Source organism: Theobroma cacao, chromosome 3 (assembly GCF_053813885.1).
Source record: "Theobroma cacao isolate CCN51 chromosome 3, ASM5381388v1, whole genome shotgun sequence".
Taxonomy (NCBI): domain Eukaryota; kingdom Viridiplantae; phylum Streptophyta; class Magnoliopsida; order Malvales; family Malvaceae; genus Theobroma; species Theobroma cacao.
Window position 1 is genome coordinate 31,045,472 of NC_142641.1, and position 19,600 is coordinate 31,065,071.

The 19,600-nt window shown below is 34.2% G+C and overlaps 1 non-coding gene across 1 annotated transcript; it reads right to left on the reverse strand.

The window, feature by feature from the left end:
• Window positions 1-19,008: 19,008 nt before the first annotated feature.
• On the reverse strand, window positions 19,009-19,315 carry LOC148763706 (signal recognition particle RNA). The gene has a single exon (XR_016025585.1).
• Window positions 19,316-19,600: the final 285 nt, after the last annotated feature.

Sequence of the window (19,600 nt, forward strand, 5' to 3'; positions counted from 1 at the left end):
ATTTTCTTTGAATTGAAGTGGCATGTTCTCCACTAGGGATTACATTAAGCCAATGTAAATATGTATTTGATATCTTAGCTGAGAATGGTTTCACAAGCTGCAAGCTAGCTAACTTTCCCATGGAGCATCAATAGAAGTTTTCACTCGACATTAAGAAAATTTTTGTTGATCTAGAGCATTATCGCGGCCTAATAAGTCGTTTACTTTATCTCACCATCACCGGTCTAGATATCAACTATGCATTGCATATTCTTTGCCAATTTGTGCATACAACACGACAACTACATCTTGATGTTGCTCATGGGGTGTTGCGTTATCTCAAAAGAACCCCAAGACATGGTATTTTGCTTCTTTCAAATGGTTTATCATCTTTGCGAGCATATTGTGATGTGGATTGGACAAAATGTCCGATGACATGCAGATCCACTATTGGCTATATTATCTTTCTTGGGTTTTTTCTCATCTCATGACAATTTAAGAAACAAATGATAGTTTCTTATTTTTCCACTAAGGCAGAATATCGAGCCATGGCCACCACCACAAGTGAGATCATTTGGCTAATACGACTCTTACAAGATCTTGGAGTGACACACATTACACCTATTCTCTTGTTCTGTGACAATCAAGCTGCTATTCGCATTACAACCAATTCGATATTCCATCAATGAATGAAGCATGCAGAAATTGATTGCCATTTCATCTAGCAGCATATTTAGCCACAAACTATTGTTACTTGGATTGTATCTTCACAAAACCAGTTGGCTAATATATTCACTAAAGCACTCGAATACAATCGACTTCATAAACTATCAGTCAAGTTGGGCATTTATACTTTTCATACTCTAACTTGAGGAGGAGTATTAGAGGGTCTTTTATTTATGGGGATTATTCTTTTATATAATCTTTCCTTGTTAACCTTTTTCTTTACTTGCACTCTACAGAAGTCTAGGATTAGAATACTTGTTGGCTCCATAAGTTTTTTATAATAATAAAACATTCCCACTCATTTATGCCTAACTATACTACTTGAGTATGCAGGATAAAAATGTATGTCAATAATAAATTAATCACTGAAAACAAAATACCAAAACTCATAAGAATAAGGAGCTACAGATGCGCTACAAAATAGAAGCCTCTTAGTCGAATAACCAAGGGAGTTAGTTAGCTAAAACTCAAAAGTGAAGTTGGTCGGTTCAAGTAGATTGTGAGATAGAGAAGACTTAGTTGACCAAGAAGCATGGTTATTCAACTAAGAGCACATTGCCAGAAATCTTAATTACAAGACAGAGAGAACTTAAGCGACTAAGAAGCACGATTAGTCAAATAAGAGCTCACTGCCAAAAATCTCAATTACAAGATAGAGGGAACATAATCAACTAAAAAGCACGACTAGTCAACTAAGAGCTCACTGCCATAAATTTCAAATTCAAGATAGAGAAGACTTAATCAACTAAGAAGGATAATTAGTCATCTAAGAGCACTCTGTCTGAAAATTTGAATTTGAATGCTAAAAGATAAACTAACGGCTAAAACTGACTCTAAACTATTTCCAACGGTTTGAAACTATCAAACATCCATCAGAGTTGGTTTTCAAGTATATGGGGCACTCTTAACGGCTAAGAACAAGATTAAATGCTTCCAAGATAAAAAAAAGCTCCAAAATAGCACAAACTCTCTCCATACTTCTTGCACTTCACTCCAATCATTGTAATAAAGTTAAGCACTTCATTTTGTACCATTCAGATTAGGTTAATGATCATAGTTACTTCTTTATTTTTGTTATCCTTGGTTGTTTAGAGTGTGCGAGTCACTCTAAGGGGATTGATCAAGCTTGGGTTAGCTTGATTGGTTGTATAGATTCTAACTCAGCCTAGGAAAAGTTAGTTTTGGGTTTTGGTTGATCCCGAGAAAAACCATTGTTAAAAGATGTGGTTGAGTATGTGAAAAGCCATTATAAAAGCTTGGTGAAAGCTTGGGAATTCCACCGTTTATAGTGATTTGGTTTGAAAAATCTTTGATTGGAAGATCAATGTAGTGGATGTAGGTTTTTGACCGAACCACTATAAATCTTTGTGTATTGTTTGCTCTGTTTTATTTTTCGTTTCAATTTTCTTCAAATCATTCCTTCATCTTGCATTTAACTTCTTATCATTAACCTTTAACTTGCCCCCAATTTGAAGTTAATTTTAGTAACATTAACAAAGTGCTATTCACCCCCTTCTAACACACTTATTAGGATCAACAAGTGGTATCAGAGCCTATCTCTCATTTTTAAGGCTTAACATCCTAAGGGAGATCCAAATGGCTCTTCAAAAATCTATAGTTGTTGAGGGACAGTTCACAAACAGACCACCTCTGTTTGATGGATCATACTACCCCTATTGGAGCATTAGAATGTCAATCTACATAAGGGTAATAGATTATGAAATGTGGGATGCCATCACTGATGGACCTTTCATTCCCTCGACCATAAACATTGTGACCAATGAAATGATTCCTAAGCCAAGGTTTGAATGGACTGAAGTTGAAACCAAAAAGGTTCAGACAAACTAAGGCAATAAACACTCTACATTATGCCTTGACCTCTACTGCGTTTAACAAAGTGTCAAGCTGTACCACTGCCAAACAAGTTTGGGAAAAACTTAGAATTATCCATGAAGGGACTTTACAAGTCAAGGAGTCCAAAATAACTCTTCTAACTCACAACTACGTAATGTTCAAAAGGGAACCTAGTGAAGACATAACCAGCATACTTGATAGGTTCATTAACATTACCAATAAACTCAGCCAGTTAGGTAAGCTAATTCTCGAACATGAACTTGTGAAAAGACTTTTGAAAAGCCTACCTAAAACTTAGAAGCCAAAAGTGATTGCTAGTTGAGAGGCTAAAGACTTAAATGTTATCACTCTTGATGAAATTTGTGGATCTCTTATCAATCATGAGCTGAAGCTTAAGGAAAAAGAATAAGAAGACAAGAGAGAAGCAAAAGAAAGGAAGAAAAGCATTGTTTTAAAAGCAAACACTCTTGAAAAAGAATTAGATAATTTATCATGTGATAAGGATGAAGAATTAGCCATGGCTGCAAGAAGATTCAGAAACTTATGGGACAAAGAGATAAGAGACTGGCTAAGAAAGGGTACAGAAGATATCAAAGTTCTTCATGGAAAATCAGAAATAAAAATGAGTCCAACAAGAAGGAAGATGTTATATGTTTTGAGTGCAAGAAACTTGGACATTTCAGATTATAATGCCCTTTGCTGAAGGAGAAAACTCCTAAGAAAAATAAAAAATCAAAGAAGGCTATGGTGGCTGCAACTTGGTCTGATAGTGATGTTTCAAGTTCAGATGTTGAAGAAGAGAAAGTGGAAGAAAGAGCAAACTTGTGTCTGATGGCTAAAGGTGATGAATCCGAGGTATCTTCTACTCCTTGTGATGTATCAATTGATGAAATTCAAGAAGAATATGAATGCCTCTATGATGAGTTTGAAGAACTTGTATCAAAATATAAGGCTTTGAAAAGAAAGACTACATCTCTTGAAAATGATTTGGAAAAGATAAGACATGACTTCAACTCTATTTTTGAATAAAGAAATTTTCTTCAAACTGAATTAGAACATTCGAAAACAGATTTTGAAATTCTAAAATCGAAACTGGACAACAGAACTGAAGCTTCGTAAAATGCAATAAATGAAAACATTGGTCTTAAAAGTTTGAGAAAAGAAACATCAAGAAGAAAAACAAACTTCAAGAAAAATTTTGATAATTTTTCATCTAGATGTTATGTTTTTGGTAAACTTGGTCATCTTTCTTATGACTGTTATAGAAGAATAAACACTCAAAAAACAAAAATGATTTGGGTACCAAAAGGATCCTATGTAGCAACTAACCTTCAAGGACCAATCAAGGTATGGGTACCTATTAAGAAAAAATGAACATCTGTCTTACAGGTTGAGTTAAACCGAGAAGACATATGTTCAAGAGCTCAACTGAAGCAGAACCAGCCATGGTACATGGATAGTGGTTGCTCAAGACATATGACTAGAAACAAAATGTTGTTTGCTCAACTAAACAAGAAAAAGAGAGGTACTGTATCTTTTTGAGATGATTCAAAAGGTAGAATTCATGGTATAGGAACTATTGGTAAGAATTCTCATACTCAAATTAATCATGTGCTATTTGTTAAAGGTTTAAAGTATAATCTATTAAGCATTAGTCAATTGTGTGATAAAGGCTTTAAGGTATGTTTTGATTCATATAAATGTGAAGTGATAGACATTAGTACCAACAAAATTTCATTCATATGAAAAAGAATAAAAAATATGCATGTTATATTTCTTGAAGATCTTAAGCTTGGTTGTGAGACATGTCTTATGGTAAATGATGGAAATGATAGCTGGTTATGGCATAGAAGACTTGGACATGTAACCATGCATACTATCTCAAAATTAATGAGAAATTGGACTGCCTGAACTTAAATTTGAGAATGATAAGATTTGTGATGCTTGCCAATTAAGGAAACAAGTTAGAACATCTTTTAAAGCTAAAAAGGTTATCTCAACCACTAGACCTCTTGAATTGTTGCATATTGATCTATTTGGTCTAATCAACATAACTTGTCTAGGAGGTAAATCATATGGTTTTATGATAGTTGATGACTACTCTAGGTACACTTGGGTATATGTAATACCCTGTACCCCCGTATAGTAGTCAACATAATTGTATCGATAAAAGGAAGGGCCAAATGATGCAAATTTAAGTGTCAAAGAGTAGTGATGGGTGAAAAGAATGTTTATAGTAAAATACTCCACATGCGAGGAAATAATAATTAAATAATAATATCCTTATCTAGGATGAATTATTGAGTTAAAAGGTGATTTGGAAGTGAATCGGGGCATAATAAGACATTTTGGGACCCGAAGAGACAAGTGGAGAATTTTGAAATAAAATAATATTTTTTTAATAAAATATTAGTTAAATATTAATATTTTATCTGATGTCGAGATTAGTCATGAAGGAGAATTATATGACTAATCTAAGAATGAGAGAAAAAGAACGAGAGAATTTCGGAGAAGAACGATGTAAGTGGGGCTCACGTGTCTTTATTTAATAGAGTAAGAACGAGTAAGTATATATTTAAATATTATGGTGACATCTTGGCAAAGTGCAAAATTTATATTTTAATTGTACACATATAAAGGAAGAAAGATAGGAAGAAATTAGAGTTAAAAGAAATGATTGAGGACCAAATTGTAAAGGATGAAAAGTTTGTTGGGACAAATGGTAAATAAAGAAAAGTTGAGGACTTAAGTGTAATTACCACATTTGAAGTTAAATGGGAATTTACTAACCAAGGGAAGTTAGATTATGTGGAATGATGGAATTCGCATGCAAAAATTTACTATTACATGCAAATGATAGCATGCAAAAGGAGGAAGTTAGTGGGGAACATGTGAGACCCCCACCATGCATAGTAAAAGGAAAAATAGTAAAAGTAAGACTAAATCTATTTTTGCATGAAATGGGATTGGTGCATTAGGTGGCCAAATAATGAAAGAAAGATGTGATGTGCATGTGACTTAAATAATTTAATGAAAGACAAAATAAAATATAAGGTAAAGCTGTGCATGAAATGTGATTGGAGGAATAAGGTGGTGCATGGAATAAAGAAATAAAGCAAGGAAGGATGAGAGAATGAAGTGGCAGATGGAGAGAGAATGAAAATAGATTTTGGGCCAATGCACAAGGAAGGAAATTAGTGCATGAAGCACCATTGGATGGCAAAATAGCCAAATGAAATTAAAAGGAAATGGGTGCATGAATTGTGATTGGTTTGAAAGTTGGCCAAATGAAATAAAAAGAAAAAGAATGCATGCATGGTGATTGGTCTAAATGAGTGGCCATGTAATACAAAATTTAAAAAGTAAAGGAGAAATGAGAAATAAACCTTGGTGAGAGAGAAGGCTGGCCATTTGGAGAAGGAAAAGAAAGGAAAGAAGGCCTTGGAGAAGTTCCACTTGAGAGAAAGAAAAAGAAGAAAGAAAAGAGAGAAAGGAAAGGAAAGGCTCGATTTTTGCACAAAATCAAGAGGAACAGTGAGGTTCTCTCCCTCATCTTGAAGATTTGTGTTGTTTCATCACCAAGGAGCCTTCAATACTCAAGAGAGAAACCGTAGAGTGTCAATGGAGGTATTAAGCTTGATTTTGTTATTCAAACAAGGAAAGGTAAGGATTTTTGTTTTTAGCTTGAGTAATCTTTGAAAATGAGTTGGTGACTAAGAGAAATGTCTTGTGGTAGCAACGATCGGCATGATTGGAGGAAAATTGGTGACATGCAAGCCATCAAACCCGTGGGTTCAAACTGAAAGGAAAGTGGTAAGTTTAATACTATGTTTTGAGGCCTATGGTTAGTTGAATATTGTGGAGAATGATTGTGCAATTGTTGGCAGCTTGGTGAGTGAAATATTGGAAGAGCATTGAAGTTGCAGGCAAGGTCAAATCCACCACAAAGGTAAGGCTGCAATGTGTAGTGTTATTGTGATGTCATAGGTACAGTTAGAAGCAATTGTGATAATTGAAAGCTCAAAAAAATGTAATGTGTCGATATGTGTTATTGTGAAAGTCTTAAAAGGTTATGAATGTTGGTATGAATGAACGAATATTAATGTTATGCTTGGTGGCAGCATGTAAATATAAATTGTGGTGCATGTAAACTTAGAAAATGCTTGATGAAAGTATATTTATAATCACTGCCATATGCGAGGTTAATGGTGTGAAAATGATAGATGAACTTGATAAATGTCATTGGAAAAGATTGAAATGTGCGCTAAAGTTATAAATAAGTTACCGATACTTATAATCTAAAGAATTACACAAGCAAAGGATGTGAATAACCTTTGTAAAAACGTGTCGGGATGTGTATGAATATGCAAGGTTAAGTGAGAAAGAATGGTGAATCTAGTAAGATGTAAGGTAGTAGAATAATGATTAATGTTTGAATGAGCAGGAAAAATGGGAATGATACACACTAAATATATTGAGTTTGAATTGTTGCTAGGAAGTGCAAAAGTAAAGATAGTGTACTGTGGTGGAGTGCCGGAGGAAGTGACGAGCGACTGACAAGTAGATATAGCTAGATACGCATCCGAGTCAATAGCGAGATCGTATCCCGCTATTGTAAGGTGAGTAGGGGGTGTCCATTGTAAAATTTCCATAATTATATATATATATATACGTGATGATTTATTTTTAAATGCAAATTTGTGGAAAGTATGAGCTGGTAGAAATCCTAGGTATTTTGTGGATACTTAAATATTTGAAACTATTTTGATTATATGTATATATATATATATAAGCTATATACGTAAAGGATTTTTAAACTAGAAAATAAGCATTTTAATACAATTCCTATCCAAATGTGCCTTATAGTTTGTGTGGTGTGCATTCATGAATGAATTTCGTATTCACCACGCTGATTTGACACCTAAAACTCATGTAAAAGGTTTTACATTATAAAGTTCTACGAAAAGGGGTTTTAGTACGCTACTTGATCAATATTTTGACAATGATTTGAAATGATTCTTTGAAAACTTGATTTGGCTTTTAAGTGGTTTTACTCAACCGGAAGATTCGATAGTAGGTCGAATGTCACATCGGGATAATGTGACCCTTGTGCACAAGTGAGCTTTAGCTAGAAAACCTTTGGGTCACTGATGAGCTATTAGACATGGCTGGGGCCATGGTTTGTGATATATGTGGCAAGGCCACGAGTTGTTATATGTGGCTCGGCCACAAGTGATATTCGCGGTTGTGACTGCTTGATTTCTTCGATGTTGGCCAACATCGTCGAGACTACCATGGCATGTGGGAATCCGGTGGAAGCGATGCTCTCGGATTGTTATCACGTGGAAGTGGGTCCATGTGTTGATATTACGCTTTCCTACTCGAAAGTGGCATCTCTTTCGGTTTTTAAACTTGTACGCTTTCGCATGGTGAAAACTATAAGATTTTCCACAGCTCCCTTTTTTATACTAAGATGTTGGATTTAACTCCTCGTGTATGAGGCGATTGATGAAATTGACTTATGAGCTTGTGTAAAAGCTTTGATAATGTTTGATTTTTACCAGAGCATGCATGCTTATGTTGAATTGCCTTAAGCAAGTTGTTAAATGATTTCAATGATAACAATCTCTTACTCACACTGGTTTTGACACAATGATGGTTAAATGATTTCTTGCATAGAAATCCTTGGTTTTATATGTAAGGCACAATGTCCCATTTGCTTTTAAATGGTTTACATGTTCTTATGTTTTATATATTCAAATCTTCTACGTTTAGCTCGTTTCCCATCTACACCCTACTCATGGAGTTGATGATCACTGAGTCTGTGAGACTCACCCCTTTATTTCTTTTTGTAGATAAGTAGTTCGCTCGAGTGCATCGTACATCACACCAAGATTTACTACAACGTAGGTAATGACATCTCTTAGACTTCCATTCCGAGTTGCTCCGCTATTAGAAGTTGAGTCCTTGTATTTCGTTTATTAATATGTAATGGATATTGGTCTTGATAGAAAGAATGGAGATTTGGACTTTAGTGTTTATACTCATGATTATACGACTTAAAGGCCAAATTCATTCATTAGGTCTATTGTTCAATTCATGTCATGAGAGTGTATGGTGTAAAGTGATAACATGGTTTGGTAAACGAGTGTGATGAACTAACGGGAATTTCTATTAAAGTCTTGTTTGGGACTTGGCGTGTCTTTCCTGGAAGTCTCAAACGTCGGTAACGACTGAAGAGCAGTCGTTACAGTCTGCTTCCTTGCTCACAAAAATGATGCATTACTTGCATTTGCAAATCATTATAAGAAAGTTCAAAATGAAAAAGGACTTGTCATTGTTAGCATTAGAAGTGATCATGGAGGTGAGTTTGAAGGAGATGATTTTGGAAACTTTTGTAATGAAAAAGAGCTGGATCACAACTTTTCTGCACCTAGAATACCTCAGCAAAATGGGGTTGTTGAGAGAAAAAATCGAACTTTAAAAGAAATGGCTCGAACCATGCTTTGTGAAAACAATCTACCAAAGTATTTTTGGGCAAAAGCTGTCAATATAGCAGCCTACATTTTTAAATGAGTTTCAATAAGGGCCATGATTTCTAAAACCCCCTATGAATTATACAAAGGCAGAAAACCAAACATTTCCCATTTTAGAAGATTTGGCTGTAAATGCTTTGTTTTAACAAATGGAAAACATTCCCTTGGAAAATTGATGCTAAGAGTGATGAGGCAATATTTCTATGGTATGCATTGAACTCAAAAGCTTATAGAATTTTTAACAAAAGAACTTTAACAATTGAAGAGTCTATTCATGTAGTTTTTGATGAAACTAATGCCTTGTAAAATGAAGTTTTTGTTGATGAAAATGTTGAAGAGGACCTTGAGAGACAAATGGAAGAAATGAGTTTAGAGAACAAGAAAAGTAGTGAAGAAAACTCTCTTGGAAAAGAAGCAGAAGCTCCATCTTTAAAAAATCTGCAAAGAACTGAAAATCAACACAATAACCTTCTAAAGAGCTGGAAATATGCCAAAGATCACCCATAAAAGCAAATTATTGGTGATCCTTCAAAAGAAGTTAAAACTAGAAGAGGAATTAGAGAAACATGTGAATTCTCAGCCTTCATCTCACAAATCGAGCCTAAAAATTTTGAAGAGGCACAAAAAGAAGAAAGTTAGATATTGGCCATGCAAAAAAAAACTTGAATAATTTAAAAAAAACCGAGTATGGACATTGGTTTCTAGGCCATTCAATCACCTAATTGTTGGTACAAAGTGGGTGTTCAAAAATAAGGTAGATGAGCAAGGTAATGTTATAAGAAACAAAGCTAGGCTAGTGGCTCAAGGATATAATTAGGGAGAAGGCATTGACTATGACGAAAAATTTGCTCCTATTGCTAAGATAGAAGCCATAACATTATTGCTTGCATTTGCATGTTTCATGAATCTCAAATTATTTCAAATGGATGTGAAAAGTGCATTTTTAATTGGTCTCATTCAAGAAAAAGTCTGTCAAACAACCCCCCAAATTTGAGGATTTTGAAAATCCTAATTATGTTTTCAAATTACATAAGGCCTTATATGGATTAAAATAAGCTCCAAGAGCATGGTATGAAAGATTCTCAAAGTTTTTAGTTGAAAAAGGGTATATTAAAGGAAGTATTGATACAACACTATTCATTAAGAAATACTTGAATGAATTAATTATAGTTCAAATTTATGTGGATGATATTGTATTTGGTGCTACTAATGAAGCTTTGTGTAAGAACTTTGCTGAAGAACTGAAGAGTGAATTTGAAATGAGCATGATGGGTCAACTGAAATTCTCTCTTGGCTTCTTGGCCTTCAAATCAAACAATGCAAAGATGCTATCTTTATCAATCAAGAAAGATACATTCAAGACATGCTAAAAAGGTTTGATATGCTGAAGCTAAAGTCAATCAGCACTCCAATGAGTCCCTTTACCAAACTTGATAAAGCTGAAAAATGAAAGAGTGTTGATCAAAAGCTTTATAGAGGTATGATTGGCTCTTTGCTTTACTTAACTACTAACAGACCTGACATTCAATTTAGTGTATGCTTGTGTGCTCACTCAATCACATCCCAAAGAGTCATAGTTAACTGCTATAAAAAGAATCTTTAGGTACCTCTTGGACACACGAAGTTTAGGGTTATGGTATATTAGAGGATCATCTTTTAGTCTTATTGAATACTATGATGCTGATATTGCTGGAAGTAAAATAGATAAGAAAAGTACTAGTGACACTTGTCAATTTTTAGGAAATATGCTTGTATCATGGTCAAGTAAGAAACAAAACTCTATTGTACTTTCAATAGCTGAAGCTGAATACATATCCTTAGGTAGTTGCTGTGCTCAAATTATATGGATTAAACAACAATTAATAGATTTTAGAGTAACCATGCATAATATACCCATATATTGTGATAACACAACTGCTATAAACATCTCAAAAAAATCCAGTTCAGCATTCTAGAACTAAGCACATTGAAATTCAACATCATTTAATTCGAGATCATGTGCTTAAGGGAGACATTAAGATTGAATTTGTCAACATCTTGCATCAAGTGGCTGATATATTTACCAAACCTTTAAATGAGGAAAGATTTTGTGAAATTAGGAGAAATCTATGGTTAATGTACAAGAGCTTTAGATAAATTTCTAAGCTTTTCTTTCAAAAGACAGTAGAAACTTAGTTGATTAAGAGAATCGCTTAACCAACTAAAAACATTGTGTTGATCCTTTTTTTCAGAATGGTAAACTTAGTCAGATAAAGGTAAAACTTAGTTAGTTAAGAAACTCAAATAAAATAATAAAATTTAAGAAAAAAAGAAAAGCATAATGGGGGAATAAGAAAAAGAAAAATCATCAAACTATAAGACAAAAATGGGAGGCAAAATTTCAAATTTTGAAAAAGGGGGTATCTAACCATATTTAAAAAAGGGGGAGAGTAATACCCTTTCTTAACTCCAAACACACTCGTTTATTCTTTCTCATATGAAACCATTCTCTTCAAAACCGAAACCCCTCATCTCAAACTCTCCAAACCCTAAGTCTAAAACTGCCAAAATCGATGGCCAAATCTTCACTACTGAGTGATATTTTGGAGAAGAGGAAAGGAAAACGTCTCATAGAAGATAGTCCTCCATCCAAGGTTCAAAAGAAAAGGAAGAAGAATGAGCCAGTTTCAGTGATTGAAAAAGCAGGGAACAAACAAGAAAAGAAAGCATCGAAGTCAAAGAAAGAGAAAGAGAAAGAAAAATCTAGCAAAAAAGGTAATTATTCTTCCTTAAAATTTAAGTATAATATTCATGAAGAAAGATTTAGGAAACTAGAGAATGCACCCATCTCCTGTGGAAAGTATATTGATTGTGATAGTTTTAATGAAGTTTCGAAAATCAAAGAAGGCTTATTAGAATATTTTAAAGAAATGAAGTTGAAGAAATTAAGTGTTTTTGAAAATAGGACATATAGTGCCAGCCTAGTCAGAGAATTTTACTGTAGTATTGCATTAGATGAAAATGAGCTTGATGATCCAAATAATTTTCTTAAGGATGGTATTAATGCATTTCTAAATGGAAAGGAGTTTGTGGTTATTGCCACAGATATGGGAAAATTGCTGAGGATTGAGTGTAATGCAAGAAATTATGAAATCTCGGAAGATTATGGTCCTTCATCTCTGTGGGAAGTAATAACTAGGAAAAAGGAAAGATATTCTTCTTAAAGTTATGCAAGTTTTATTAGGAGTCCACAAACTAGGATCCTGCACTACTTTATAGCTTCAACTATTCATGGAAGAAGCGGTAGCTTCATCTATGTAAGTCTTCAAGATATGTGGCTGATGGAGCATGCTTTCAATGTAACTCCCCTCAATTTAGGAGATTCATGATTGAAAGAATGAAAAGAACCTGTTGAGTTGACAAAGTGAATTTGGCTTATGGAAACCTAATCACTTCTTTGGTCAAGAAAAAGGGGATCTGGAACACCAGATATAAGATGGATCAAGTTAAGAATAGAGATCAGGCTATCTATTTGGGAAGTTTTCTAAAAATGGGGTACAAGCTGAAAGAAGAAAAATTTATCAAGACCCCCAAAGATACTCCAAAGGAAGAGTATCCCACATCTGCTCAGACAAAGGGAGTCCCCTCTCAAATCTCAAATGAGATGATTTCGAATTTATTAATGAGAATTGATGGGAAGCTTACTGATCAGTTTGAGAGAATTCAGAAAATTGAAGATAATTTGCAAGAGCTGGTAAATTCTATGACGGAAAAGGTAAAAACACCCTCTGGTCTTGCATTTGGAGGTACCTCAGCAGCTTAAAGTCCTGTAGGATAAACTACTGAAGATCTTACTTTTCAGATCAGGAGTGGTGAACCTGAATCTGTTGTAGCAAGAAAATAATCTACTCTAAAACCTGAAGTTGTAGGAGAATTCAATGAAGATACTGAAGTGATTGGATCTTTTAATGACAATTCTCCACAACATGATGAAGCACAGACAGATAAACCATCTCCAACAAACTTTGAGGAAGTTCTAATTATGGATGTCTTTCACTAGATGTTAAGAGAAGAGCAAGTTGAAAAAGAAACAAAGGGCGAAGCACAAAAACTAACACCTGTGAGAGTTTCCCCTGAATCAGTTCACACCACAAGAACCAGTGAACCTGCTAATAAAGAAAAAGGGAAAGCAGTTGCATCTACACAAGATAAACCCAAACCTACTAGAAAAGGCAAAAAGACTATGGCAACAAAGACCAAGTTCTTCAAGAGGATAATGTCTTTTAGATTGGCTGACAAAGCTAAACCTTCAGTCAAATCTTCTATTCAGGATCCTCTCTAAGATTCAAACACGACTTCTTCTGATTCTTCACCATAAAGATCATCACCTGTGTCATCCCTCAAACCCCTCAATATTTACTTTGGAAATGATGAATCCACCCCTTCTGACTCTTCTTAAACTAGCTGACCATTCCTGTTTTGCTGATACAAAAAAAGGGAGAAAGTAGAAGCAATTTAGGGGATAAAGTAGAAGTAATCTAAGGGTAATTTAGGAATCTGACTCTAATGATGCTGGTTTGTTTATGACACTATGTTATCTTAATTGCTGATGGTTAGGATTTGGATGTTGATAACTTACTTCTGTTATGCTTTTGTGTTATCTTTGTTGAATTGATAATGGCATTTGATTTTAGAATGGATATGGTTTGTTGATGATAATATGCTGATGACAGTTAGTTACAATATTGATAGTATTCTATCACCTATTACTGATTGTTCTAAAAGCTTGTATGAAGATACGCTGTTAAATGTCTAAATCTATGCCAGTTATTTTCTTTAAGAGATAAATAAAATCTTGCTGACCTGCTAAGTTGGACAATAAAATAACTTGAAAAGATCATGCATACATTAAGGGGGAGCATACACTCAGGGGGAGAAATTACTCATCTTGTGTAGTACGAAAAGAACTAATAGACACTGTGCTAGCAATCAAGAAATGTTTTGACATCATAAAAAAGGGGAGATTGTTGGCTCTATAAGTTTTTGATGACAATAAAACATTCTCACTTATTTATATCTAACTATACTATTTGAGTGTGCTGGATGAAAATGTATGTCAATAATAAATTAATCACCGAAAAGCAATCATCAAAACTCATAAGCATAAGGAGCTACAGATGAGCCATAAAACAAAAGCCTCTTAGTCAGATAACTAAGGGAGTTAGTTAGCTAAAACTCAAAAGTGAAGTTGGTCGGTTCAAGTAGATTGTGAGATAGAGAAGATTTAGTTGACCAAGAAGCATGGTTAGTCAACTAAGAGCATACTGCCAGAAATCTAAATTACAAGACAGAAGGAACTTAATCGACTAAGAAGCATGGTTAGTCAACTAAGAGCTCACTGCCAAAATTTCAAATTCAAGATAGAGAAGACTTAATCGACTAAGAAGCGTAGTTAGTCAATTGAGAGCACTCTATCTGAAAATTTGAATTTGAATGTTAGAAGACGGACTAACGGCTAGAACTGACTCCAAACTGTTTTCAATAGTCTGAAACTGTCAAACATCTATCATAGTTGGTTTTTCAAGTATATAAGGCACTCCCAACGACTAAGAACAAGATTAGATGCTTTCAAGATCAAAAAGAGCTCAAAAATAGCAAAAATTCTCTCCATACTTCCTGTATTACACTCCAATCCTTGTAATAGAGTTAAACACTTCATCTTGTACCATTCAGATCAGGTTAATGATCATAGGTACTTCTTTATTTCTGTTCTCCTTGATTACTTAGAGTGTGTGAGTCACTCTAAGGGGATTGATCAAGCTTGGGTTAGCTTGATTGGTTGTATAGATTCTAACTCAGCTTAGGAAAAGTTAGTTTTGAGTTTTGGTTGATATCGGGAAAAACCATTGTTAAAGGTTGTGGCTAAGCTTGTGAAAAGCCATTGTAAAAGCTTGGTGAAAGCTTGGGAATTCCACCGTTTATAGTGATTTGGTTTGGAAAATCCTTGATTGGAAGATCAAGGTAGTGGATGTAGGTCTTTGACCGAACCATTATAAATCTTTGTGTATTGTCTACTCTGTTTTATTTTTCATTTCATTCTTTTTCAAATCATTCATTCATCTTGCATTTAAGTTCTCATCATTGACTTTTAACTTGCCCCCAATTTGAAGTCAATTTTAGAAACATTCATAAAATACTATTCACCCCTCCTCTAGCACACTTATTTGGGGCCAACAATACTTTTTATTGTACTATTTACTTTACTTGCACTCAAAGCAAGCTTTGTATATATATATGTCTTCATCTTGTTAATGAAGAGTAGGGTTTTTTTGACTCCATTCTTTTGAGTCATTTTATTTTTCACCTCAACAGTGGTACTAGAACTTCCATTGACTTAATTAATATAATTTTAATGTTTAAATATTTTTTATTTTTAATTTAGAATTGATTATATGTTGATTTGATGGAAAAAAAGGCTTGAAGAAAACATTTTCAGAAACTATCTTGTTCTGAATAGTCTCAATTTTTTATTTAATTCAATTACTTTTCTTACTCTTGTGGCATTCATATTTATACATATGATGAATGACCATTTTGTCAACATTTAGGTAAAAGTTGTGAATTTTTTGGATTGTTTATGACTACTTAAAGTGAAGTTGAAATTGAAGAGTAAAGTGCAGAAATTTTGTTTCAGTATTGTTCCAGAATTTTAAATAGTTTCTGTTTTGATTTAATTTGGCCACTCTTCTTGCTTGTTTGGCTTTCAAAACTTTACATATGATTCATTATTGTGTTGGAAAGACATGGTGAAACTTTGAGAGCAATTGAAGGTGGTTTTACGCTTATAATTAATGTTTGATACAGTTTATGTTGGCCAATATTTGTCTGCTAGTATATGCATTTGTAAAAAATTATCTTTGTGAATATTTCGCATACTTCGATGTTTTTTGCTATCTTGTGAAGTAGTACCTCAGTATGATTTATATAGATATACATATATTGAGATGTTTTCTCATGATATTGAAATATGTTTTTTTTTTTTGAATCTGGCTGTCATTATTTAAGATTTGCTTGGGTTGAGTAGGCTTTGCTTACTAGGTCTTTGCAACGGTCATGGCCCTGAGGATGGGTTGTGACAACTTCCATGAGTTATTATGATTCAAGCTACAATGGGACATTCCCCTTATACTCATTTACCTTCATGTGTTTAATGTTACACTAAATATCCATCCATTTTTTAGTATCCTTTGCTAATATTACTTTAGACAGTATTAAAGCATAACACTCACACATAAGGTAACCAAATGATCTCAAGTCTAAGGATCACTTCTAATATTACTTTAGACAGTATTAAAGCATAACACTCACACATAAGGTAACCAAATGATCTCAAGTCTAAGGATCACTTACACAACTATCCCATGAGAATTTATTTCATGGACACTTGAGTTATATACAAAATGGAATAACCATGATGGGTCATGTTTAGTGAACTTGTTCATACAATAAGCACCAATATGTTAGTTGAAGTATCCCTATACTTCGATCTATGAGATTGATTGCTCACTTCATAAGTGAGTAACTTAACTTGGTGCCAGTATCTATGTTTTATCAATATCCATTTTTCTTGATAGAACTTCAACTAGGAACATTTGAGAAATAATACTTTGATGCAATAAGATTCTCATAATTATAACGTTCTATAATACCTTTTGCAAAGCACACAGTATTCCATGGACCATATGTCACTTAATCGACGTATGTAGTCATTTTGGAAATAAACAATGTCTTACAATAAATAAATGCTCAAATTCTAGATGTATCTCTCACAATCAATTTATTGGCTCAAAGGGCATACAACTACACTAAAAGTATAGAGAAAGGCAAGGCTCACTTGCCACTCTTCCCAATTTCCTCACTTTCCTTTCAAAGTTTTATGTATGGTTTTCATAGGTTTTCCAATGCTGATAGCGCCTTTTATATTGTTCACAATGTGCAGCATAAGCCTTATATTTTTATAGGCAGTTAATCCTATGCCTAATAGAACTTTTACGCTAATATCATAATTACCTTTAGATTAATTGTATTTTTTTCAATTAAATCCCTGACGTTCTTAACTTTTTTTAATTAAGTCCAACTTAATTAATTCCTTTTTAAATTCTCAATTGACTTTCTTAATGTGCATGACCTATTAAGTTTTTTATATGTTGGTAATAAATATTAACTATAATCCAAGGTAAACTAAGATTAGATGAATCAAACTCCGTTGCATTTATCATCAATTCTCAATTGATTAGTATCATATATATCAATCAAGATTGACATCTAGCAATGAATCATGACTACTCAGATGTTATGAAGAGTCATAATGATTTGACTAAATCTTTCAGTGAATAGTCTTACAATGTAATTATTTTCCCTTCATCATCTAATATCCCAACAAAATTTAATGATGCAATACCTACCTTAATTTGTCTTTGTCATTTTAGCACCTAAATCTACTAACAAACTCATTTGCTGACATCTCTGGCTACCTTGGCCAATGACTTCCATCAGTTAGCATCATTCAAGTCACAAATGGGATATTTCACTTAGATTCACTTAAGGAGATGGATCCTGTATTGATCATTGATTAACTTCATGTGTTTCATCAATGCTTATTGAATTGTCTATGTATCTAACACCCATGCCTTCCATGTTGCAATCATGTTTTTTTATTGGGATAGGGCCTCAACGAGGATTTGCTAGATTATCCTGTATAGCCACATGTTTAATCTTTATATCATCATGCTTGATAATCTCTTTAATCAAGCGATAATACGTGTTTGGATCATTGATGAGGTCTTGGTTCTTTTGCTTGGGCAATGGATCCATTATTGTCATAATAAAAATGTATTGGCTCAATAATACTAGAAACAATATCTAGTTCTGGAATGTTCTTAATTCAAACTGTCTTTTTTGTTGCCATAGATGCAAAGATATATTCAACTTCGATTATAGAATCTATAGTTGTCTCTTAATTGGAACTTTTCCAACTAATCGCACCTGCATTCAAATTGAAAACATATCCTTCTTGTGATTTGTTATCGTCTTTATCAGACTAGAAGCCAGCATCATCGTAACTCAACACATTGAGTTTGGCATCTTCATATACCAAGAAGATATCGTTAGTTCTTCTCAATTACTTAAGGAAATTCTTCATTGCTATTTGGTGACGTTCACCTAAATTTGACTGGTTTTTGCTTGCAACACTTAGAGCGTACAATACATCTAATCTTGTGCATGACATTGCATACATGATAGATCCAACTATATCCAAGGATAAATTTCTTCAATTTGCTGATCTCTTGATTTCGACATCAAGGATCATGAACGTGTACAATTCTTCTTACAATGACTGTACTTTTAAATTAAACAATGCAAAAGATGATCCTGCTTGAAGGAACCATTTTAATTCTTGCTACTTTGATCATATAAAGAGTGTGCGGTGAAGAATTTGGAGACAACCAAAGCGTGTGGGGTGAAGAATTTGATGATTCAATTTGTTAATCTCTTGATTTCAACATAAAAATCATAAGGGTACAAATCTTCTCCTAAAGGTTATATTTTTTCATAAAGTCTTTGCATCCAAAAGTGTAAGAAACATTATTTGTGAGTTGTAACCAATTAAGAAAGCAAGTGTTTGCATGTGAGGCCACCAAAGAAATTGGTTCATTTTGCAGAACAAAATAGACATATATATATAAGTGAAACTTCCACTCTCATTGCCCTCAAGTGAGAAACCAACTTTGATTGATAATTGATTCTGCACAAATGGCCAAGTACAGGCCATAAAATGTGATAGATTCCATGCAGTCACACATTGTCAAGGCATGTGAATAGCAAAAGCAAGAGTTAAAATCTGAGTAAAACAGAGTTAAAAATTATCGAAAAAGTAGGTGATGGTCCAGTTACGATCAGCCCACTGAGCCATATCGGATCCAAGCGGCACCGGCCTGTTATCCTTCCACTGCCAAGAGCGGGAAGTCTTCGCTGCTCTGTGAAGCCAGCCTCACGCGGTACCCTCCACTCCAAGAGCCACGAGACCCAGAGCCTTCGCTACAAGTCCCGTGGTTCAACTCCTTGCTTAGAATGGACAGGCCAGATGTCGACCACTAAGGATCCAACTCGATAAGCTGAGCCAATGTTCCAACACTATCATGCCCCCCCTTGGGTCACAAGCTTGCGTTACCAAGCTCGGCGTGCTGAAACTCTGCTTATGCTGTATATAAACAAATAGGTGTCTTGATAAAACATGAATGTGGGATTTAGTTCCCTTTTCTCAGTTGTGACTTTTGAGGCCTTATCAGAAACTTAAAATTAGTTGGAGAAGATCCACTACATACACTTGGCGTTTAAATTCTAAAAAATTTCTAATGGAAACAGATGCAACACATCTGAACAAGACCCTATTTCTGCTCCACTCAAATAGTTGCTGCTGCTGCCTTGAACTTTTTGATCAAATAAACCTCCTCCCCCCCCCCCCC